This window comes from Trichosurus vulpecula, chromosome 3 (genome assembly GCF_011100635.1).
Source record: "Trichosurus vulpecula isolate mTriVul1 chromosome 3, mTriVul1.pri, whole genome shotgun sequence".
Classification (NCBI taxonomy): Eukaryota; Metazoa; Chordata; class Mammalia; order Diprotodontia; family Phalangeridae; genus Trichosurus; species Trichosurus vulpecula.
The window spans coordinates 152160756-152185146 of record NC_050575.1 but is presented as its reverse complement, the minus strand read 5'-3'; the positions used below and the strand labels follow the sequence as shown (position 1 = coordinate 152185146).

Sequence of the window (24391 nt, the reverse complement as noted above, 5' to 3'; positions counted from 1 at the left end):
GAGGCAGCCAGGTCCTCACACGGGTAAGGATGGTTGGGTTCCCTTCTAAATCCAGCCATCATAGGCCCCAGAGAGCAAATTATTAAAATGTTTAGGAAGATCACATGAGAATAGCCAACCAAACGCAAAGGTCCACAGCCGCTTCCATGAAGCATTTGTCCATGGGGAGCTATGGAGAAGAATGACCTCCTGACTCCGCAATACAAAGGATATCAGTTCTTCCCCCTGCCCATGGCTGCCACTCTGGCAGTCACACAAAGGAGATGGTACAGTTAGCTGAAAGGTTAAACTCTGCGTAAAAAGAAAAGAAAAGAGATTCTACGTAAAAAAAAAAAAGAAGGAGAAGAGCTCAATCTAAAGCCGGATGGCAGGGGCTTGTCAGCCTAGTGGTACTGAACCTAATACGTGTGCCATGGGGGTGAGAGGGAGGGAAGAGGACTCATAGTGAACTTTGGAGGCAGCAAGCTGGGGGTCAGTGATAGTAGTGGAATACTTGTACAATGAATTTATCCAGTTGCAGAGATGGCAAAGTCATGGTAGGTCCCCCTCCATTCATTTCCCCTGGAAAACCATTAACTGCTCTTTCCCGATGGTCCACTTCCTAATTGCTTCCAATTAATTGCATCATGCAGATTACAGACCTATCGAATTACAGTCTAATTTTCCAAGCCTTCCAAATCTCACTTCACTGAGACGAAAGCCCCTTTTGAAGACTGCTAAACATGGACTGTGGCCCTTTGGAAGGCAGTCAAAGCAATAGACACAGACCTTGGTGTGTATGTACAATGAGATTGGGGTGGGGGTAGGGGACCGGGGGAGTGAAGTGTGGAATGGGGAGAGAGAGGGAGAGAATGATCATTGTGCCAAGGACCCTGACAGATTTAAAAGAAAGTGTCTTCATTGAGAAATCGCATTCTGAAGTTCCTCTTGTTTCTTCAGAAATAAATGGATGAGAGCAGCATGACTGGGGCTGACAGGAAGTGAAGACTGGAGGCTTCAAATACAAACATTATGAAAAACAAGCAACATCTGCAAACAGTAAGTACTTATTTATATTTTATGGAGTGTGTGCTTGGGGTTTTGACAGGTTTTTAAATCGAGCCGATATTAGGCCCCTACAAAGGCGAGAATGTCCCCTTTAAAAATGCATTACAGCGTTGAAAAGAAAAGTCTAAGTCTGTGGTGCCAGCCTCAGGTGAGTCCTGACCCCTCCCGACCTGGTCTAACAAAACACACATGCAGTGTTTGCCAGGGAACAGTTTACTGCTACTTTCTCAAGGTCAGAAGCAGACAGGCACTGGAGGGAGGGTTAGTATTCAGCTAGCTTTTCCCTCAGCTGACAGAGTGGCTTTGAACTTTTCCGTTTTGAACAAACAGGAAGAGAAACTCAGGGAAATAAGCACTAGTAATCACAGACAACAAGGGGGACTAAATAAATAAATGAATGCATTAATGCATGCTTGAACCAAGGAAGGGACCAAAAAGTGGACAGCTCTTTCTCTGGCAAATAAGAGAGAGAGAGAGAGAGAGAGAGAGAGAGAGAGAGAGATTGAGATTTTTAATGTTAAAGGATGATCGGGAAATTAAAAAATGAAAACCCTTAACTGCATTTTCTCATGGACAAGCCCTTTATTTTTGACGACAGATAAAGAATTGGTTGGCAGGTACGGTGCGCTGTGCTCCATGAAATATTTAGTGAGGCAATAACAACTCCCTGGGCAGCTTAAGAAAACCACGATTATATTCAGAGAGAAAGCCATGAACAAACAGAGGGGGGAAAATACAAAGGCAGATAAAGAAAGGCCTTTCATCAGGTCTTCCTGTCCAATAATACAGTCAGGCTTGATCCATATGTTTTGAGGAAAATCAAAGTGTCACGGCTACCCAAAATGTCAATAGCTCCAGTAAGGAATATTGTCTAACATTTTCTATTACACTGTTCAAGAATTTGCCTCCCAGCGCAATTTGGAAAGAAAAAAAATAGTCTTTTATTTCTAAAACACTAAAAGGAGGGGGGGAAAATGAACAAGGCACATCTCAGTGCGGCGTGTAATACAATAACGCTTTGGGCTCCCAAACTGTCCTGGAAACTGATACCCTGATGAAAGTGAGTCCTTCTCCACACCTTTCATATGTTCTGTCCTTTCTTCACAGACAGTGCTGCAAGGCACATCCCAGGCAGTTTGATGTAACAGAGCAATCACCAGGCAGCAGGAAACTGGAGAGGCTGAACTTTCAGCAGCCCTAATATTTTTATAATCCTGCATAATGATTTCAGGATTGGGTCACAAAAACAGCAACTCCTTCTTTGCCGGGCCGGGCACCCAGGTGGGTGGGTAACTTGCTTCTCTCTCTCTCTCTCTCTCTCTCTCTCTCTCTCTCTCTCTCTCTCTGTATATATATATATATATATATGTATATGTATACGTGTATATATATACCCCCACACACATATACACATACATACACACATATTCTCTCTTCTTCTCTACATATATACATATTTAAGATTCATATGTCAACAAGTAATTTATTGCAACCTTGGCACAATTGTAAATAAAACCAATGACCAAGCCCTGGGGAGCCTTGGGGAAGCATCTGGTTTGACAGAACCTTAGTGTATATAGTTTCTTCTATTTGTCTCCCAAACACTCTGGAAATTCTAGAGAGAAAAATCACACTTGTGGTACTGTCTGCCTGTGCCTTTATCCAGTAGAATCTTAAACAGAAGTGAATGTCCTGCAGATAATCAATATTGCCCTACAAATTAGTCTCTACAACTAAATAAACCACTGTTGTTGCCTTAAAGCATACCCCCCTCCCCAACACACACACGCACACACACACACATACACAAGCTTAAAAAAGAGGAAAAAAACATAGATAAGGATTGTTTATTTTTTGCTCACTTCTCACCGTTTATGTGTTTATGGGCAGCCCTTTGAATGCCTCGTGTAATCTTGCTGCATTAAAGAAAATTGAATTGTCATCCTGAGTTTTGCCCCCTTTCTACTAGAGTATTTTTCCTTGCTGCTAAATTAACACTCCTACAGAAGGCCGGGGAAATGCTCTTTCCTCAGAATAAGGAGGTATTGCTGGGAGGTGATTCTAGATTTCTACCTCCCTGAAGGCTACATTCAGAAAGAATTAGGAAGAGCCCAGAAGTGTGGCCCCAATTTTTGAGATTTTATACCTCCCATTGATTTTTCCTAAACAAACAGGATTACACCCCGTTCCACTAGATACAGCCTCCTGGCACGCTCAGGCATGACTTATGTGCCAAGCCTTCTTTATGGAGAGCCCACCCATACATTCATTCCCCACACTGACGACTGGACCATTTGAACTTTCCTTAGCTCTATTCTTCACCTAGGCCTCCTTCTGAGAAACTTAGGTACTAAGAAACAGCAAGGGGGCTTTGGCTGAACCACTGGGCCAGGTGGCACCTGGATACTTGGGAAGAGGTTAAGGTGGAGCCCAGAATTCAGGGTGCTTTCCCTTCAAAGACAAGCAAATAGTCTTCAGAGAATACATCCCCCTACCAAGACACAAAGAATAAATGGCAACAGAAACCAAAAGTCACAAGGGTACAATTGTCATTAGCATGTAAATTTTAAAACCTCAGTCAAAAATATCAATACCTCCCACTTAATTTATTACTATATAAAGATGGATGACAGTGAAGGCAAACATTGATTTTCAAAGCCCTTTTTAAAAAATGGTGATGAAAATGCTCAAGGACAACACAAAATACCTAGCCTCACAATTAATTATTTCATTAAAAAAAGCAAGCAAACACAAACATGGCAGCCACGGCTTGTTCAGCTAAATCTTATTTAATTATTATTGTTATATTTTTATGAAGTGGAACAAATTATTTATGTTGAAGACCAATTTCAGAATAGATTAGATATAAAGACAGGTTAGCATTTTTACTGTACTGACAGCAAACCATTAAGCAGGCTGACTATAGACCAGGTCAGTGAAAGGTAATCGAAGAGGAGAGGCACCCAGTAGTGTCTTGCATGACAATCCTCTATACGCTGTGCTTCAGCTGGCAGATTTGGGTCGCTGCTGATCTTCTAGAGCCACAGCAGAATCCCTTTGCCCCACCGGATATAACACAATATCATTATTATATTCGCAAAGTCCTTCTTGTGAATATTAAGACCAATCCAGCAAATGATTTAATCACTTGAAACCCTAGCAAGTTTGAAACTGTTTTTTGGAACTCAAAATGACTCCTGGACCAGAGTGTGATTTAATTGTCCTGCGAGCTATTCGTGAGGGGAAATTCTATCTGACTTTCGGTTTTGGGGAGAGTCTGCATTTACATGGTAGTTGGAAGGAAGGGGCTGGGGTGTGCAATAAAGGGAGAAAATAAACCAGAAGTCAGATAATGTGGTTCTTGGAAAAGAAGTAGACACGGGCACATTTTCTTTCATCTGTAATCATTTCTCTGCGCCTCTTAAACGCAATCTCCTGTTTGTAGCAGGTGGATTCTTTAAAAGGAGAGGCAAGGCTAGTTATCTTTAGGTTTTCTAGAGGTTCTACTTTTTTCTTAGAAAGTATAGAAATACATATGTTTTAAAAGAGAGAGAGAGATGAGGATTGTAGTCATTAAGAATTTTATTTTGCATTTTGATGTAGCCTTCCATCTTAGGAATTCCAGGTGCTTTGCAAAATAAGCCCATTATCCATTTCTCTCTCTTTCTCTCTCTCTCTACCGTCTTCCCCCTCCTTCCCCCCATAAATCCTATGAAGTGGGAAGGTTTCATTAAAGTTCCAGGCTTTGTTATGGGATGAGAGGGTGGTAGATTTCCATTTCTGGCATTTGGATGATTTCATTTTTAGAAAGATGCTTAGGCAGTAAGCAAGCTCTGCAAATTGAGAAGAACGTCTCGCATTCAAATCTGGAATTGTGCGTCTTTTAGAGCAACATTAGATATTTGTGGAGGACCTTAATCTCTAATAAGGCCTGTCCATCAGAGTCTGTAATATTGTGCTGATACTTCTAATATGATAGGATGCTTTGATCGTATTAAGCAGCAGTGCAGTTTTCTTGAGCAGGGAGCGGGCTTAGGAACCATTGCCGCATGTAAAATCAGCATCAAGTTGCTTGACATCTTTTTGCTATAATTGGATTTAATTCATTATCTTTCATTTCAATAAAATTACAGGAAAACACAGGATGCAAATTTTTTGGCTAATTGGTTATGGAAATTCAGGTGCTGAATGTGATATTTGGTAGCGATATAAATTTACTCTTTGTAAAAGAAAAACACAGTTGTGCCATTATCATAGAATTTATAACAATATATTTAATTATAGGGACACATAATTAGTGAGTCTTTCCACAAAGCAATATCCAGTAGCTTTTTTAGATAAGTATTTACAGCTGTGTACACAGCTAGTATTAAGGAGGGGTTTTCTCAGCAACATTGTTAGTGCCATCAAACAAATATTATGGAAAGTAAGCATCATTGACAGCGTGGTTACTATTCTTGTTGTGCCTTGGGAGATCCTGGAAGGATCCCTGCCTAACTTTGCAACACAGTTTCCTTAGGGGTGAAATGAGAGCTCCAAAGACTGTCTCCCTTCTTGCGAAGACAGGAATAATAAAAGCTGAACTTTTAGGGTTGACACTGAGAGAGGGGAAAGAGAGGAGAGAAATAGTGGGGAAAGGAGGGAGGAAGGAAGAGATAGAGAGAAATAGAGAGAGAGAGAAAGAGAAAGAGAAAGAGAAAGAGAAAGAGAAAGAGAAAGAGAAAGAGAAAGAGAAAGAGAAAGAGAGAGAGAGAGAGAGAGAGAGAGAGAGAGAGAGAGAGAGAGAGAGAGAGAGAGAGAGAGCAATTACGCTTTTTGTTTTTGGCTTCCCAGTTCTGTCCAAGGAAACCACGAGCAAAATGCAAAGATGATGCAAGCTGCAGGCATGAAAAATCAGAAACTCTCTTCAAAGGTCAGGCCGACCTGCAGCTGTTGCAGAAAATAAAACCAATGAGGCCTACTCTGAGCAAACACCCTCTGTGGCTCTTTATTACCAAATGATATGAACCTTGACCTAACCTGAAAAAAAATTTAATATTTTCTCCCAAATATTTAAAAAATTTATTCTAGGGCTCTGCTGGAGTCACCCAGTCTGTGAGATGTAATTTGACATCTGAATTATTCCAAGGCTAATATGGAAAGCTATTCAGAAGCTTATTTGGAGATATGTCAATCAAGATATCACTTGTGCTAAGGAGATGGACTTTTCTTGGACTTAGAAATATACATAGCTTTCGGGGAGTTGCAAAAAAAAAGAGAGGTCCTAATGAACATGTCACATCTTAATTCAAGATAGTTTGTGGGTTTTTTTTTTGAGAGAGAGAGAGAGAGAGAAAGAGAGACAGAAAGGGGAAGAGGTAAGTGTTTATGACGAGCCTTTTTTCCACACCTGTAAAATCATTTTAATGTTTATTAAAAATGATAACCGTAAACAATGAACATGGTGTCAAAACTCAACTCTGCTCATCTCTATGCACTGATTAAGATTTTAAGGAATGCTTCTAAATTAGACTGTCAGGCCCGTCCTCCATGGTGAGAAATTAAAGTTCGGCTTGTTGGAGCAAGTGGCCTCTCTGGCGTCCACTCCATTCAGGGCCAACAGTATTAAACGTTCCTTCATTCATTTTCAATGAAATGTGTATGATTCAATTATCCTCGATTGTCCAGGAGATGTGACTTAAAATAAACCGAGCGCGTTCTGATTTTCCATCCACCAGAGGTATTTCCCAGCTGACAAGTAACAATGTTAATTATCCCTTATTTATGATCTGAGAAGACACCAGAATTGTAATTATGTAAATCTGGAGCAATTTTATTACAATGGCAGAAAAATAGCAAGAACACATGATTTTTCTTGAAGTTTATTCAGAATGGAGAAAGGAGAAGTAATTCATCAGTGGTTGGAATCTGTAAACTCGACAATAAGATAACTACTATCTAGAGAACAGGGGGCCAACTTTGTTCATCCCAGAGATTTGCTCTCCATTTTCATGGCTTTCCACTTTTCCTGGCATTATTATCTGAGTGGTACTATAGCTGTAGTCAGCTGAGTTTGCCAGATCAGAGAAGCAACAAAATACAATGGAAAGAGTGACAGATTTGTCAGTAGGGGTCCTGGATTCCATTCCTGGCTCTCTCCTTTATTACCTGTGTGACTTTGGGCAAGTCACTTAACCTCTTCATCAATAAAATGAGAAACTTGACCTGGAAGAACTCCACAATCCCTTCCTCTTAGCTCTTAACTATAGAATGTGATGGTTTGCCTTCGGCAGGTAGATCTATGTGTTCTCCCTCATCTAGGCAAGTCAAACCATTGATTCAAGTCAATGATAACAAGCAACTTCAAAACAAATTGAAAACTAAACCAGGATTGCATTTAGGGAAACATCTGTCCCTAAAACCCCAAACACTATACACCTCTACACATATTCCTCTAAATGGAATGGAATAGCAACTTTCAATTCATTTCTACCCAGAAAACATTTATTAATCAACTATTACATGCAGTGTGTAGCAACAGCAAAGCAAAGAAAAATCCTTGTCCTCAAGGAACTTATGGTCTACCTTTAATCTCTTCTTGGGGTTTTATAGATTGGTTTTGTATATTTTAAAATAGATTTTTTCATTCTCTCTTAGAATTCTTTATTTTAAAACTATAATCTATATTGCCTTTTTTTGTTTTAAACCATAATTAAAACCTTACCAAGCATCTATGAGGTGTTTGGTCCTATACAAGGCATTCTTTGTATTGGTGTTTTATTTGTCTTGTTTTATTTTGTTCTTGTTTAATAAACAAAGCACTCAGCTTATAGGGATCAATTTGTGCCTTTCTTCTCAGCAAGAAACTTTCAATTCATCAGGATATCTTCCTGGTTATCTAATTGTGCTAAATATACATGGGCCTGTCAACCAAACCTATCTATTGTCAAGGATCCTGCCTCGTTTCAATTTTTAATTAAATTTTGGCCCTGGCCTCAAGGAGTTTATATCCTACTGAGGATCATAGGATCATAAATTTAGAACTGAGAGTCAATAAGCATTAATTAAGCACTTACTCTGTGCCAATATTGTGTGCTAAATTCTGGGGATATAAAGAAAGTAAAAATAGTCTCTGCCCTCAAGAAGCTCACCTTCTAATGAGGAAGAAAATGTCAACAACTGTGCTCAAGCAAGAAACAAACAGGATAAATTGGAGGTGAACTAAGAGGGAAGACACTCTCATTAAGGGGGACCAGAAAAGGCTTCTTGAATAAAGTAGCATGAGCTGAGACTTGAGGAAAGCCAGGGAAATCAGAAGGTGGAGATGAGGAAGGAGGGACGTCCAGACACGTCAGAAAGCCAGGGAAAAGGCCTGGACCCTGGGTCGGGAGGTAAGCTTCTTGTGTGAATAGCAAGAATATTAGCAAGAAGGCCGGTGTCACGGCATTATAGCATATATGGAGGGAAATAAAATATAACAAGAGTGGAGAGATAGGAAGTGGCCATGTTATGATGGAACTTTAAAAGCTAAAGAGCAGCAGCCAGGTGGCACAGTAGATAGAACATCTGCCCTGCAGTCAGGAGGACCTGAGTTCAAATCAAGCCTCAGACACTAGCAGTGTGACCTTGGGCAAGTCACTTAACCCTGACTGCCTCCCCAAGCCAGACAGATATTAATTAATTAATTAATATTTGGTCCTAGAGAAAAGAAGGAACAACTGGAAGTTTATTGAGTAGGGGTGACATGGACAGACCTGGGCTTTAGAAAGATCGTTTTGGTAGCAGAGTGAAGGGTTGACTAGAGTGGAAAGAGAATTGAGGCAAACAGACCAACCAAAAGGAGCCTTAGGGGCCATTGAGTCTAATCCCCTCACGTAGTTGATGAGGAAACTGAGGCACAGAAAGGTAAATCGATTTGCCTGAGGTTGCACAGGTAGTAAGTATCTGAGGTAGAATTGAACTTAGGTCCACGCTCTATCTGCTTGCCTGCGGCTGACTTATGTGTACATAAATACAGGTCAAATACATAAAATTACCTACATAAATAAATATAGGTACATAAATACAGGTCAGTAAATACAAGCCTTTCCAAAGAAACACAAAGATATTTCAAGACAGAGACAAGTGTTCTACATTGCCAATTCCATCATTTTGATAAAGGATGTCACAACACTGGATGTTTTACCCATAGCTAAGTCACAGGCCACTACCGTTGCTTCCTATCTCCCTCCACTTCTCCCTGTGAAAAATTCAGATAGTGCAGGCTCTAAAGGTACTGGAGAAACTCTGTATTGCTTCTCTTCCTTGCCTTTCCCGTGCCTTTTCTTCCTTTAACTAGATGTTGCATTTCACAATGACTGCAACCCATGACAACTTCTCAGCGAAGAATTTTCTCTCTGTCCAATAGATTCACTAGTGTATTATAATAGCACTAATAATTTCTAGGAATATAAACCAAGAAGGAAAACAGGACCTTAGATGCGGAAGGTCGAGTCAAGTCAAAGAAGCATTTATTAAGCACTTAATATGTTTCAGGTGGTCTGCTAAGTGCTAGGAATACAAATGCAGCAAAAAGAAAGTCATTCCCTTGGCCTCAAGGAGCTTCCTTCCAACAGGGGAAGTCAATACATATAAGGGAGCTGAAAATAGGGGGTGGGGGTGGGAAGAGAAAGAAGATACCTGCATGGAGAGTATGGTGGAGAAAGAAGTCAAGAGATCAGAAGTGGAAAAATCCAAAAGAGGAATAAAGAAGTGAATGTGGTTGACCACGGTGCTTTCCTTAAAATGGAAATTCTGGGAGGAATTAACCAATCAATCAGACTGCAAGGAGAGTGATCTCCCAGGGTGAGCGCACTGCTGAGGTGGAGTGATTTCGGAGGTGTCTCAGAGACATACGTAGTGAGGCCCACCGTCTGATTTTCTTTTTAGTGAGCAATAGTGGGGGTAAAGAAGATAAGTGAAGGATTCATCTGAGCAGCTCATTTTCATCAGGGGTTTGGTAAAGAAGAGGCCCAAAGAGCCTGGAAAGGGGAGGATTTTGTAGGGAGCGGGGCAGTACAAGCTGAGGAATGTGTTCAAAAGCTTTGAGACTCTGGATTGCAACCAAACCAAGGGTTTTCAAGGCTGAACTAAGTACTTTTGGGTCTCTGCAGTTTTAGAAACTACATGGGGAAGAAGTAAAAGCTTTTTTTAAAAAAAAGTCTCACTAAAATGACAGCAGGGATGGTCATGGCATACCTTGAGTACAATAGGCATTCCCAATTTCCACAAATCCAGCAGTTCACCAGAGGGCCTCCTCTTAGTACCCAGATGCCCTAGATCCCTGTCCTAATATGGACAGAGGGCATGGAATCACCTTTCAACTGCTCAGATCCACTCTTCTCCTCTCCTCATCCCTCCTCCTTGCTCTCTTCTCCAAGGCACAGACTATCACAGCCTTTTTTTTTCCTCCCCTAGCCTTCCCCCACAGAAGATTACTTGTGTCAAAAAATCCACTGGGATGGCACGGGGGGCCTCCAAATATTTGCTAACAGTTCCTGACCTTTACCTAGCCACACAGCAGCCCCTTGGCCCACCAGTGTGATTCCCTCAATTGCAGCCATCCCCTGCCTCAGTCTCCTCCCTTTCCTAGCTCTAGGCTGAGCTAGTCAGTACAATGTCTTTGGTATTCAGTGTAGGGGCCTGGTACATTAAGGGCTGGGCTACTGCTGTCACACTCTTAATATTAAACAGGGAATACACAATGCCCTTGGTATTGACTTTACTAAGTCCATTAATGCCCCTTGGTGGCATTACTTTAATTTACGCTTTGAAGGCAAACTGCTGTATTAAGAGTCAGGGGCCAGGGAGGATATTGCTTATATTAAAGAGCTGAATATAAAAGGAACAGCAGCCCTGACCTGCTGAGGCAAAGTTGAGCACTTGAGACAACAGTCTGCAGGAAGAGCTAGGGGGGCAGAGGAAGCAAGCGCTGCTTATTGAGGTGCCTGGATTGTCACCTTGGGAGGAGGCTGAGGGGATCTTGTAGCTTCTAAGGACATCAAGAGTAGGGACCGAGTAGTTTCCAAACTGAGCCTTAAGTCAATGTATTCATTTCTTCAAATCATCGGCATTATCTCCATAGGCTAGCCTCCTAGCCAAGAAACCCCATTTTCTTCTGTGCCAAGGACAGGAAATGGAATGATGGGGTAATCATGACAGAGGCCTCAAACCCAATGAAGAAAGGGATAGGGAGGATCTCAGCAAGCCACTGAGCATCATTATGTAGAGAGTCACCAAATGTTAGAGCTAGAAGGGACCTTAGAGGTCATATATATAAATCCCTCAGTTTTACATATGAGGAAACTGAGGCCCAACGAGATTAGAGGACTTGCTCAAGTTTTCGTAATAGCAAAGCTGGGATTTGAGCTCACATCCACTTTTGCCAATGTATTACACTTTCCATTACATTTTTTTCCCAATGAGTTTGTGCCAACTAAATCGATGGTAAATCCACAGTAGATTATTAAAAGAAAGTTAGTGTGGTATATGTGCTTAATCTTCTTTTTCCCATTTTCAAAATTAATTTTTATTTATGTCTTTTATTTTTACATATTTTCATTTCTCAAGACCTTCTCTCCTCCCATCTGGAGAGACATTCCTTTTGTTTTGTTTTGTTTTGTTTTTGGCAGGGCAATTGGGGTTAAGTGACTTGCCCAAGGTCACCCAGGAGACATTCCTTTTAACAAAGGAGATAGAGAAAGAAAGAAAGCAGTTCATCAAAATATTCAACACATCATGAAATCTGCCTGTATATATAGTCTTCTGCCTTCATTATCCGCCCTCCCCAACCCTTTACAAAGAAAGAACAGAAGCACGTCATCATATTTCTTCTTCAAAGTTAAGCTCCATCATTATAAATTCATAACATTCTGTTTTGTTTGTTTTCTGTTCTTTTTCCATTTACATTCTTGCAGTAATTGTACATATTGATTTCCTGGTTCCATTTATTTCACTATGTATCAGTTTGTATAAGGCTTTCTTTTTTAAAAAAAATTAATTAATTTTATGTTAATTTTTTTAAAGACTGGAAATGGATTTTTCCTATATTGCCCAGGCTAGAAGTACATGGACCACTCATGGCCTGATTCTACTACTATTTACTCAAGAGATTTGACTTGCTCTACTTCCTAACTTGGTCAGTTTGCCCCTCCTTTTGGCTCCCTGGTGGACCCCCATTTCTCTGGGCTCACTGTGTTGAGATCAGACTTAGCTTGGACACTTGATCAGCCTAGCTCACTGAAGCTCAAAACTCTTGAGCACAAGAGATCCACCAGCTTCAGGAATTACAGGTCTGTGACACCACATTGGCTCATAGGAGGCTTTCCATGCCTTCCTACATTTTTGCATTCATCGTTTTGTAAAACTCAGTAACAGTTCATCATATTCATGCATCAGAGTTGGTTTAGCCATTCCCCAACTGATGGGCATCTACTTTTTTCCAGTTCTTTCTGTTGTTGTGGAGAAGTAAATGACAAATCACTCTAATATTTTTTGCCAAGAAAATCCCAAATGGGGTCACAAAGGGTCAGACACGAATGAACAACACTTTTTTCCATTTCTAGGCTACTATAAAAAGTGTTGCTCTAAATGTTTGGTGCATAGGAAGCCTTTCTTTTTATTATTGTTTCCCCAGGGTATGTGCTGAAATTTGAGTTAAAATGTATAGGTATTTTAGTCACTTTTCGAGTATAATTTAAAATTACTTTGCAGAATGTTTGGGCCAAGGTACAGCTCTTAGAACAGTACATTAATACTTCTGTCTTTCCGTAGACCCTCTAACATTGTCTACCACAACCCTTGTCATCTCTGCCAATTTGCTGGGTGTGAGCATTGTTTTGATTTGAATTTCTTTTATTGGTGTTTTGGAGCAATCTTTCATAGGATTGTTAATAGTTGGCAATTCTTTTGGGAGCTGTTTCTTCATATCTTTTGACCACTTAGCTATTGGGAAATGGTATTTTGTTCTTATATATTTTTGTTAGTTGCCTATATATCTTGGGTGTCAGATCCTTAACAGAGTTATCTGTTAATAGATTTTTCCCCCAGTTGATTATTTCTCTTCTAATCCTTGTTGCATTAATCCTGCTTGCACAGAAGTTTTTTAATTGGATGAAGCCCTTTTCTTAGAGGAGATATTGTTCTTTCCCTGAATTACTGGGTGATTTTTGTTTTGTTTTGTTTTGGTCACTTTAACTTTTCCAACAGCAAGCCCAGGCCACCCTTTCCTGCAAGTCAATACTCTCATTTCTTCTCTCCAACTGGGTCCTGTTATCCCTACCCTTTCCTTATGACCCTGAACTTGGCTCTGGCACCCTTGTTTCTCTTTCCGATTTTCAATGGCTGTAGTGGAAGCTGCTATCATGCCAGGCCCCACTAGGCTTGAGCCTTCAGTAGCTCTTATAATGGGAGGTCAAAGACAATGAAAGCAGGCCTCCCTTGTACTAGCATCTGAATTCCTACATTGGCTCTGACATAGCTAAAGGGAAAATATTGGATTTATTTTTATGAGTTAGCTATAACCCTAATGCCCTTAAGAGGTACTGCATGAAGTGAATCCATTCAGAAGGTCAGGAAGGTCACAGCTAACTTGTAAAAATAAATCCAATATTTTTCACTCTGTCTTATTAGATTTATACAATGCAGACATTCAGGGGTAGTTGCTTTTTTTAAAAAAAAAATTGTTATTTCTAGGGCTGTTTAATGCAGCTTTTTCTAGGCTTACCCAAACATTCATTACCCCCCCCCCAAGCATCTCAAAGGGTCATTTGATGGAGTCTCATCTTTTTAATATAGTTTTTAAAATGATAACACCCCTCTCTTTTTTTGCCAGCACCCACATGGTATCATATTACTTCTTAGAACACCAGAAGTAAATGCCAGTGTCTCAGGGCTCTGGGACAGCAAATATGAAGTCTAGAAAGGTTTGGTGGCTAAAGAGTAAAGATCTAAATTTTAGGGTTGAACCAGTAGAAGTTAAAAAATATTCCCCTTTTCATTTTGAGGGAAGAAAGTTGTTTGTACCTGAATGAGCTAATTAGTATCACCCAAGAAAACAAAACTAAAATCTTTTGTCCCAAAGCTAAAGGCTATACACCTCAACACCGGGCTATCTTTCCCATGAGTGGCCATTATCATGAGAGGTGAGGATATAAGCCCAAACTCACACAAATCCATTCCAGCCCACACTGACCTTTTCCCCTTCCTGATCTTCCTTAGCACTTTTTAGTTGTAGCACATATTTTGGTCCTTGATTTTATCTTCAACTTGATTTTTTGTTATTGTTTCTCTACATATGTGCATGCAGTAGAGCCATAGCCAGGTGTATTCTGGGGGCTCCAACAAGTACTGCAAACCACACCTAGAGCAAAGTGATTAAGAAGACTTTTCAATTCTGCAGTGTGGGACAGGGGAGCAAGAGGGAGGGTAAGTATATCACTCCTTCCCGGCTCACTTTTCCTCTCCCCTTGATATTCTCTATTATAGCTACAAGAACCTGCTTCCTCAATGACCTCCTGATCCTAGAAGTTCCAAAAGCCTGAACCCTTCACCTCTGGACATCTAGTTTTCTAAAGGGCTTGCTATGTTAGATAAGAGCACCTTAGGTGGTGACTGATTCTCTTTAACCAATCATAAAATATCATCTGTTTTCATCCAATGATCAAAGCCCCTCCCTTCATGCAAATTGATTAAAGATTTATTTTTCCCCTAATTTACACCTTTGATTGATTCAATCTGAGAAGTCTGGACCTTCGTGTCTAATTGGGATAGATCCTCACCCTTATATACCTAATTATTCCTGCCGAGTAGATGCTAAAATCTATTGTTTCTACACTACAGTCTAAGTGCCCTCCAAAGTCTACCACCCTAAGGCAAATCCCCAGTCACCTTGCCATAATTACCCATCTAGTCCTACTTCCCCAATAAGACTCAGATCTTAAAGGTAGAGATCATTATGTCTTATATTACATTTATACCCAAAAAAGCAAAGAACATAGAAACAGTCAAACACAACAACAACAAAAAACAGCCCAGCAACTCTCATAACACCATCCTGGGACTCTAGGCTTCAGGTTGGTAAGCACTCACTATACGAAGCCTGGACCCACTTTCACCAAGCTCCTCCCCAGCCATTTTCATTCCATGTCACTGATCTCATCCCGTTTTCCTGCTTTCCTCCTCTGGGCCTCAGAATGGGAATCAAATCAACACTACCAAAATACTCCTGCCACATCATTACTCCCCTATATATGGTATTTTCCCTCATTAGAATGTAAGCTCCTTGGGGGCAAGAAATATCTTAGTTGCTTTTACTTGTCTCCCCAGCACTTAGGACAGAGCCATGCTTAACAAATGGCTCTCCATTCCATAGCCCTTAGCAAGAGGCTGGACATGTAATGGGGAATCAATAGATACTTACTGAATACAGGACAACATATAGACGTACTCATACTATGTATATATGATAGATTGATAGATACAGACAGACATGTGAAGTACTGCTAGAAAGTAATGAGACTTATTTTTATATGGTTCGTAGACTCTATCTCATGAACTTATAGTCTGTCTATAGCACCTAAATAGCATTAAATTCTGTGTGATGACCTTTCTATAATTATTGTCCCACTAAACAGAAAAAAGTAACATGGGTGACCATGACCTTTAAATTAATTAATTATCCACAGCAAAAGCACTAGGAACACATTTTGGGATACTCTATTTTCTTTTTGTCAAAGCTCAGCTCAAGCACTAGGCTGTCCAGAAGGTCCTTCCTGAGTTCCCCAGTTACCAGTGCACACCTTTCCTCCCAGAACCTATTTTGTAGCTACTTGGAGTATGTGTGTAATATATATATGTGTGTGTGTGTGTGTGTGTGTGTGTGTGTGTGTGTGTGTGTGCAGATACATATGTAAGTCTAGAGATTCATTCATCCATGTATTTAGTTATCTATCTACCTATTTATTTAAATTTCATTTTTAATTATCTTTTACATGCTGGCTTTTTTCCCAGTAGAATGTTAGTTCCTTGAAGGCTGGAACTGTTTTCTTTTTGTCTTTGTATGTCCAGTAGCTAGCATAGTGCCTGGGATGTAACAGGTGCTTAATAAATGCACACTGAATGGATAAAAGCTGAAATCCCAAATCCTTTCATATTTACAGGAGCAAAGCAAAAGAAAGTCATCATTCTGTCTTATGAGTTTCCAAGTCTTTGCCAATAAATACTCAGAGTTGAACACCTCTGCCTAGGATTTTTCCCCTCAACTGTGCTCCCTCCAGGCTCTGCAGACAATCCCAAAGAAGGTGAGAAAAATCATATTCTCCCTCCTACTCTGTTGCCCACCACAGCAATGGGAAGGGTTGAGTGAAGCCCTAGGGAGCACAGGTTACATTATTTAGTTCTGATGAAAGTCTCATACAAAAACTTTTTTTTAAAAGCTGTGCTTGTTTCTCTCATCCACCCAATTCAGCTCATTCCTCATTTTGATTTCTATTTCCAATTTTAGCAGTACCAAGATGCCTTCCTTTCCCAAAATATTGGCCTCAACAGGCTCCCACGGTGCCCACCACTTCTACTACTAGATTCTTTCATTTGACATAGAAGCACTGTCTCCAGAATGCCCCTGTTAATAATAAACTGGGACACAGGCAACACCTTAACAGGCATCGGTTATTGGGGATTGGCTTACTGCTTCCTACAACAGAAAGAGGACTCCAGGTAGCGGACAGAGGGGTGAATTTAGAAAGTCAAATAGACTTGGATTCAAATCTTGCCTCCACCACTCACTAGCTGTCATATGACCATGGATGAGCCACTTACCCTGTCTATCCCCTACTTTCCTTCTCGGTAAAACGGGAAGTCAGAGAACTAGAGCTGGAGTGACCCTCAGAAGCCATGTGGTGCAACCTCTTCATTTTATAGGTGAGGATAATTCCTTGCCTAGAAAACTATAATACCTCATTTATAAAGTTTTAGAGTTAAACTTTGCTAAGATTTTTGGGACACCCTATATGATCACACCACCTGCATTAGGAAAAGGACACCAACATTCTCTGCTCCATAGGGTTGTCATGAGACTGAAATGAGATGGTATGTATAAGATGCTTTGCAAACCTTAAAGCTAGATATCAATGTCGTTTATCATCATTATTCAAAGCTCAGCTTGAATACCAGCTTTTATCTACATAAGGCCTTTCTTTATCTTCAGTGCTGGTAGCACCTTCTTCCCACTAAGTTCAATATATTTATTCTGTATACAGATTGTTCCAAAAGTCCTTAGTGTACGTTTAATAACAATTGTAATAATAATAACATTTATATATTGTTTTAAGATTCTCTAAGTGCTGTACATATGTTTTCTCATTTGGTAATCCACTAAAGCTTAAATCAGCAAGAAAACTTTTGGAATCTCCTGTATCCCCGTATATATGCATACTGTCTCCCTTCAATAGAAGGCAAACTTCCTGAAGCAGGGCCTGATTTGTTTTTGTCTGTATTCCCATTTCCTGGTGCCCAGTCTGGCACCCAGTAGACCCTTAATAAATACTTGTTTGTCATTGTTATTATTGGAATACATCATGAGTTCAGTAAGTTTTGATGAGAGTTAAGTGCACATGTAGCAAGGGTTCAGGGTATAACATCCAGTTAGAGATGGCCATGTGTGGAGACCTGGACTTTATGAGGTTACTGGGAACCTCTCAGATGCACAAAAAGGGACAAGGAGGAGGGAGGCAGCCCCAAGGAAAAGTTCTGAAGACAAACTTTGCCTGCTTCACAAGAAGCCCAAAGGCAAACCAGACCCCCTTCTTTTTATGTCTCCTTAAATTAGCACAAAGGCAGCTAGGTGGCATATAGATAATGTGCTTGGGCCTGGAGTCAGGAAGACTCCTCTTGGTGAGTTCAAATCTGGCCTCAGACACTTACTAGCTGTGCTACCCAAGGCAAATCACTTAATCCTACTTGCCTCAGCTTTCCCATCCGTAAAATGAGCTGGAGAAGGAAATGACAAACCACTCCAGTATCTTTGCTGAGAAAATCCCAAATGAAGTCACAAAGAGTTGGACACGATTGAACAACAAATTAGCACAGCCTAGTAAGGGTGAAACTAAGTTATATTCTTATCATAGAATCATACATTTAGAATTGGAAAGGACTTTAGAGGTCATTTAGTCCAACGCTATAACTTTTTTTTTTTTTTTTACAGATGAAGAAAATGAGGCACACACAACAGGTGAAGACACTTGCCCAGGGTCACGTGAATGAGTTAGACTTCAAGCCCTGGTCTTCGTACCAAGTCCAATGCCCCATTCACTACACCATGACTTCCCTTCTCACTGAAAATAAGACAGAAACAGCTCACATTTTTCAAAGCTTCAGATCACCCTCTTTTCTGAACGACCTCCAGGATGCAGCCAGTGCAGGTGTAATTTAAAATCAAGAGACTCAGCTTTCAATAATTCCTCGCTAAATTACTGGTGGTGGAAGAGTATATAACAGAACTGTTACAAATGCTGGGAGCAAAATCTCCAATAACAACTTAGTGCTTATGATAACTTTCCCAATTTCCTGCTATCTCTGCTGCCTCTCTCTTTACTCCAGTCTATAGCTGCTTTTTTCTTTATTGAACATCTGCCTTGGGAGCCTCTGTCACAAAAAGTAATAAACACATCAATCCAAAAGAAAAAGAGAGGGTTGCGCAGCCCCAAACTACTTAGCCAATCAAATTGGCAGCTGATAGAATGAAATTGAGGGGAGAGCGCTGAGAGACCCCCTTCCTAGGGAACACTTCTAATGATGGCGCACACGTCTGCTGCAATCGGCACACCTCCACTGCACGAGGGCTTCTAATAAGTTAATTACAGTTTCTAGCACTAATTATAGATTTCAACCTTTGTGGAGATTCCAAGCACTGGGATTAATTTGTAAGTCTTCTATCCAGGCAAAACTTGACAGTTATTGCTTGCTTTTTGCCTCCTCCAAATTACAAGAGAGGAATCTGTCTTGGGATAAAGTACTCCTTTACTTTAAAAAAAAATCCTGATAATAAAAATGCCCTTTCTGCTTATTACCCATGGACCCTACAAACATAGAACAGTGACAGCAATTAAAGTCAGGCTCATTTTCCCTGAAGGTTTTCCACCCCCCCCCAAATAACAACAACCGAAAATTATGCCTGAAAGGAAAACAAAAGCAATTTGTGTTTTCTTGTTATCGCCCCTATCCAAAACCCTGAAATAGTCACAGATTCCTTGCATACAGAGGAGATGAAATCAAATCTTCCATTGCTACTTTGAAAAAAAAAAACCCAAGCAAACATATTACAAATTACATTTAACTCAGGTGTGTATAGTTTGCCAGTTCTTATCCAATTGTAAATTAGAGCAGGGTTGCCTGTTGGGAAGAAAAAAGTAGCTTTTGAAACATGTCTTATTGACCGTGTATAAATTACCAGCAGCAGATTTGTGAAGCAAATTTGAAGTTGGAGTTGCCTACGGGCTACATTTTATCGATTGTAGATTGATATTCAGCTGATTTGAAAGCAAAAAATAAATATTCCTTTAGCAGCAATTTAATTACAAAATCATTGCACAAATATTAAGAATATTACCTTGTTTTATACTGGGATTTAGCCAGGGTTTATATTTGATAAATGCCTAGCACAACATTTGAACTAAGTTTTTTTTACTAATCATAGTGTCTGTGCATTCTCATTAAGAAAAAAATGACAATAGATCTGAACACTACAACCTTTTTTCTTTGTAAATAATACTCTTCCCTGCTTTGCTACAGAGGTAGCAAGCGCTCGGTTATCCAGAAGGAATGAGGAATGGGTTTTGCTACTTGGGCAGAAGCAGTATAAGTATTCTGTCCAGGAAAGGTCTCCAGCAGAAGGTGAGATCTGAGCTAAGTCTTGAAGGAAGCCAGGGAAACGACAACACAGAAATGAGAAAGGAGAGCATTTTAGGCATATAGGACGGCCCGTGAAAAAGCCCGGAGATGGGAGATGAAGTGTCATGTTTGAGGAGCAGCAAGTGGGGTACTTTAACTACAACACAGAATGTGTGGAGGGGACCAAGGTAGAAAAAGCCTGGAAAGGGAGGAAGAGGCCAGATTCTGTTCTGGGGTCTCTTCTCTTCTTCCTCTATATTACTTCACTTGGTGATCTCATCAGCTCCCATGGATTTAATTACCATCTCTATGCTGATGATTCTCATATCTACTTCTTCTGCCCAATTCTCTCTGCTGACCTCCAATCTCAAATCTCCACCTGCCTTTCGGACATCTTGAACTGGATGTCCCGTAGACATCTTAACTCAATATGTCCAAATTCATTATCTTTCCCTCTAAAGTTTAGAGGGAAACTCTCCCCCACCTTTTTACCTTCCCTGTTACTGTAGAAGGCAACCCCATCTTGCCAGTCCCTCAGGCTCAAAACCTAGGAGTCATCCTGGATTCTCCATTATCTCTCACCCTCCCCCATATCCAAGCCTGTTGATTTCACCTTTGCAACATCTCCTGAATATGTCCCCTTCTCCCCTTGGGTGCTGCCACCACTCTGGTACAGGCCCTTAGCACCTCATACCTGGACTATTGCAGTAGCCTACTGGTGGATCTGCCTGCCTCAAGACCCTCCCCACTCCAATCCATTCTTCATTCAGCTACTAAAGTGATTTTCCCAAAGCATAGGTCCGATCGTGTCACTACCCCATTGAATAGACTCTAGTGGCTTCCTATTGCCTTCAGAAGCAAATCCAAAATGGCATCCAAAGCTCTTTATAACCTAGAGCCTTCCTACCTGTCCAGTCTTCTTACACCTCACTCCCCAACATGTACTCTTCCATCCAGTGGACACTGGCCTCCTGACTGTTCCGTGTACAAGACACTCCTTCTCTTGGCATCCAGCATTTTCTCTGGTTGTCCCCCATGCCTGGAATGCTCTTCTTCCTCTGCTCTGACTACTGATCACCTTGGCTTTTTTCAAGTTCCAACTAAAACCTCACCTTCTATAGGAAGCCTTCCTTAACCCCTCTTAATTCCAGTGTTTTCCTTCTTTTGATTATTTCCTATTGACCCTGTGTGGCACCTAGGTGGCAAAGTAAATAGATTACTGGGTCGGAAGTCAGGAAGACTCCTCTTCCTGAGTTCAAATCTGGTCTCAGATACTCAGTAACTGTGTGACCTTGGGCAAGTCACTTAACCTTGTTTGCTTCAGTTTCTCCTCTATAAAATGAGCTGGAGAAGGAAATGGCAAACCACTCCAAATCCTTTGCCAAGAAAACCCCAAATGGGGTCACAAAAAGTTGAAAATGACCAAACAACAACAAATTTGTCCTGTATTGCTTGCTTTGTATGTGTGTATGTGTTTGTGTATGTGTGTACATACGCATATGTATATATTTGTAAGCTCCTTGAGGGCAGGGATTGTTTTTTGCTTCTTTTTTTGTATTCCTGGCACTTAGCACAGTGTCTGGCACAAATGTTTAATATTTGATTAACTGAGATTATGAAGAGCTTTCAATATCAAATAAAAGACTTTGTATTTGATTCTGGAGATAATAGGGAGCCATCACAATTTATTGAGCTGGGGAGGGATGGCATGGTCAAACCTATAATTTAGGAAAATCATTTTGTCATTTGATTGAAGGATGGATTGGAGTAGGGAGAAGTCTGAAGCAGGGAGATCAATTGGAAAGTAATTAGAAAGGTCCAGGTAAGAAATGATGAGGACCTAAGTTAGGGAGGTGGCTGTGTGAGGGGAGAGAAGAGGATTGCTCCAGACATGCCCAGCTAGAAATGATGGGATTTGACAACTTGTTGGACATGTGGAATGATAAGGAATGAGGACTTGGGAATGGCACCAAGATTGTGTGCCTGGGTAATTGGAAATCTTGTGGTGTCCTCAATGACAATAAGAAAATTAAGAGGGGGAATGACTTTGGGGGAAAGATACTGTGTTTTAGACATTTTGAGTTTGAGATGCCTATGAGACATCTAGCTTGAGATATCCAAAAGGCATTTGGTGACATGAGACTGGAGTTTAAGAGAAAGATAGGGCTGAATATATGGATGTGGGAATCATTTGCATTGGGTGATAATTCATCCAGAATCTGACGACATCACCAAGTGAAATTGTATATAAAAGGAAAGAGAAGAGGGCCTAGGACAGAACCTTGGGGGCCACATAAGGTTTATGGTCATGACAAGCACCAAGATCCAGCAAAGGAGACTGAGAAGGAGCAGTCAGACAGATAAGAGAACCAGGAGAGAGCACTGTCAGGAAAACCCACAGATGAGAGAGTGCTCAGGAGCAAAAAGTGACCAACAGTGACAAAGGCTATAGAGTTCAAGAAGGCTGAGAGTTGAGAAAAGGCCATTAGATCTGGCAATTAAGAGATCACTCATAACTGTGGAGAAAGCACTCTCTGGGTCTTTACATTCTTTTAGCTTAGGTTTGGCTTGTGCCTAGGGTCTCCTAAGAGGAGTAAGAAGATACTCAGTGTACAATGTAGATCAGTTATAGGATAGCTACTTATTTTCTCTACACAAAAGAAATGCTTGCCTCATACAGAGTTGAACAGCAAATATTCACTTAATCATGCCCAGAAGTTGTATTGTGTTTCAGGGGTGAAGTGAAGTCTCAAAAACACCAAGGAAATTCCCTTGGAAGACTTTCTGGGAACTGAGTCATCTACTGCTTTCTTCCTAACTCATTTGTTTCTTTCCAAGAAAAGTACCTGAAATGTGGGCTACTTCTAAATCTCCTAGGTACCTGACCGGTTGTCCTCTGCTGAATGCACTTATTGAGCCCCTAAGCATAATTTCATTCATTGCATAAAATAATTTAGAGTGCACGGCACTGCAGGAAAGCCTCAAAGGTGGCATCATCTAAATGGACTCACTTTTTCCTTTCATAGCATTGAATTTGTTGCAGTCCCATGGTATACCATTGGTTTCCAAAGTGTCAAGCTTGGGGAAGACAAGGGAAAGGAAACATCATGTGGCTCTTGGCAATTAATGCCTAGAGTGGGTGGTAAATCACTGCCAACATTCTGATTGTGCTAGGAATATCACCTCTATGGTATTGTTTGATTTGCCAGTTTTCTAAATCTAATTAAAGGTACTGTTGTACATCTTTTAGTACTTCATAGAATATAGAATGCTCCTTGTCATGTGACTCTGAAGCAATCAAGACAAACATTATTATCCTTATAGGCAATAGAAGCTTTGTGGAGTCAAATGACTTTTTCAAGGTCACCTAGCAATTTTAGAGCTGGACTAGATGCCTTGCTGTAGGGATTATCCAGTTCAGTCTTCTCAGCTCAAAGATGTAGAAATTGTTCTCCTATCATTCTTTCTTCTTCTAGTCCAGGGGAAGGGAACCTGAGGCCTCAGGTACCCCACTCCTGCCTCTAGTCTCTCCTCTCTCCAATTCATCCTCCCCTCAGCTGCCAAAATGATATTCCTAAACTACAGATCTGACCTTGTCACTCCCTTATTTGAAATGCCTTCAATGCACACTAATGGATAAAAAGACAAACTTCTCAGTCTGGCGTTTGAAGCCTTTCACAATCTGACTCTCACTTACCTTTTCTATCATTTCCTATTACTCCCTTTTACGGATACTCTGCTCTAGTCAAATGGGCCTGCTAATTCTCCCCCTGTATGCGATATTCCAGCTCCCATCAGCCTTTGAGCAAGTAGTCCCTCATGTCCTGCTCTCTCTTTGCAGGGCTTCCTTCAAAGTAGATCTCTGGTGCCACCACTATCACAAGGCCTTTCCTGATTCCCCAGTAATTAGCACTCTCCACCTCTTGAAGCTGCTTTGTAGCACTTTTTATATATATTTTCCACTTATTTATCCACTCATTCATTCATTTATTTATTTGTTTGTTTGTTTATGTACATGTTGTATCTGGCCTATAGAGTATAAGCCCCTTGAGGCCAGAGACTGTTTTCATTTATCTTTGTACCCCCAGTATCTGGTGTGTCACCTAGCACATAATGGATACTTAATAAATACTTGTGGACTTGAAATGAATTGGAAGCTTAGACCCCTGAAGGGGAATGTGCCCATTCCCCAAAGTCAAATGGGGAATCCACAGTAAAGCCAGAACAGTATGACCAGCACATTCTGAGGCTAAGTCCGGTGTTCTTTCCACTACATCAGGCACCGTGCACCCTTTACCTAGTTAATAAATAATGTATGTAAATGAACATCTTCAGCCAAGGACATGTGAGCTGGAGTGGGTTTGAAAAAGTGAAAATAATTAATAGAAGCCACTATTATGGATGAACTTTCTCTTACCCATTTGCCCTGAACTTTGACTTA

General features: G+C 40.6%; 1 long non-coding RNA gene across 1 annotated transcript; it reads left to right on the top strand.

Moving 5' to 3' along the window:
* The first annotated feature begins 694 nt into the window (after positions 1 to 694).
* On the top strand, positions 695 to 20143 carry LOC118843897. Its single transcript, XR_005009943.1, has 6 exons — positions 695 to 772; positions 940 to 1038; positions 2155 to 2328; positions 14372 to 14490; positions 16224 to 16364; positions 18266 to 20143. It is a non-coding gene; the product is annotated as an uncharacterized LOC118843897 (long non-coding RNA).
* The last annotated feature ends 4248 nt before the right edge of the window (positions 20144 to 24391 follow it).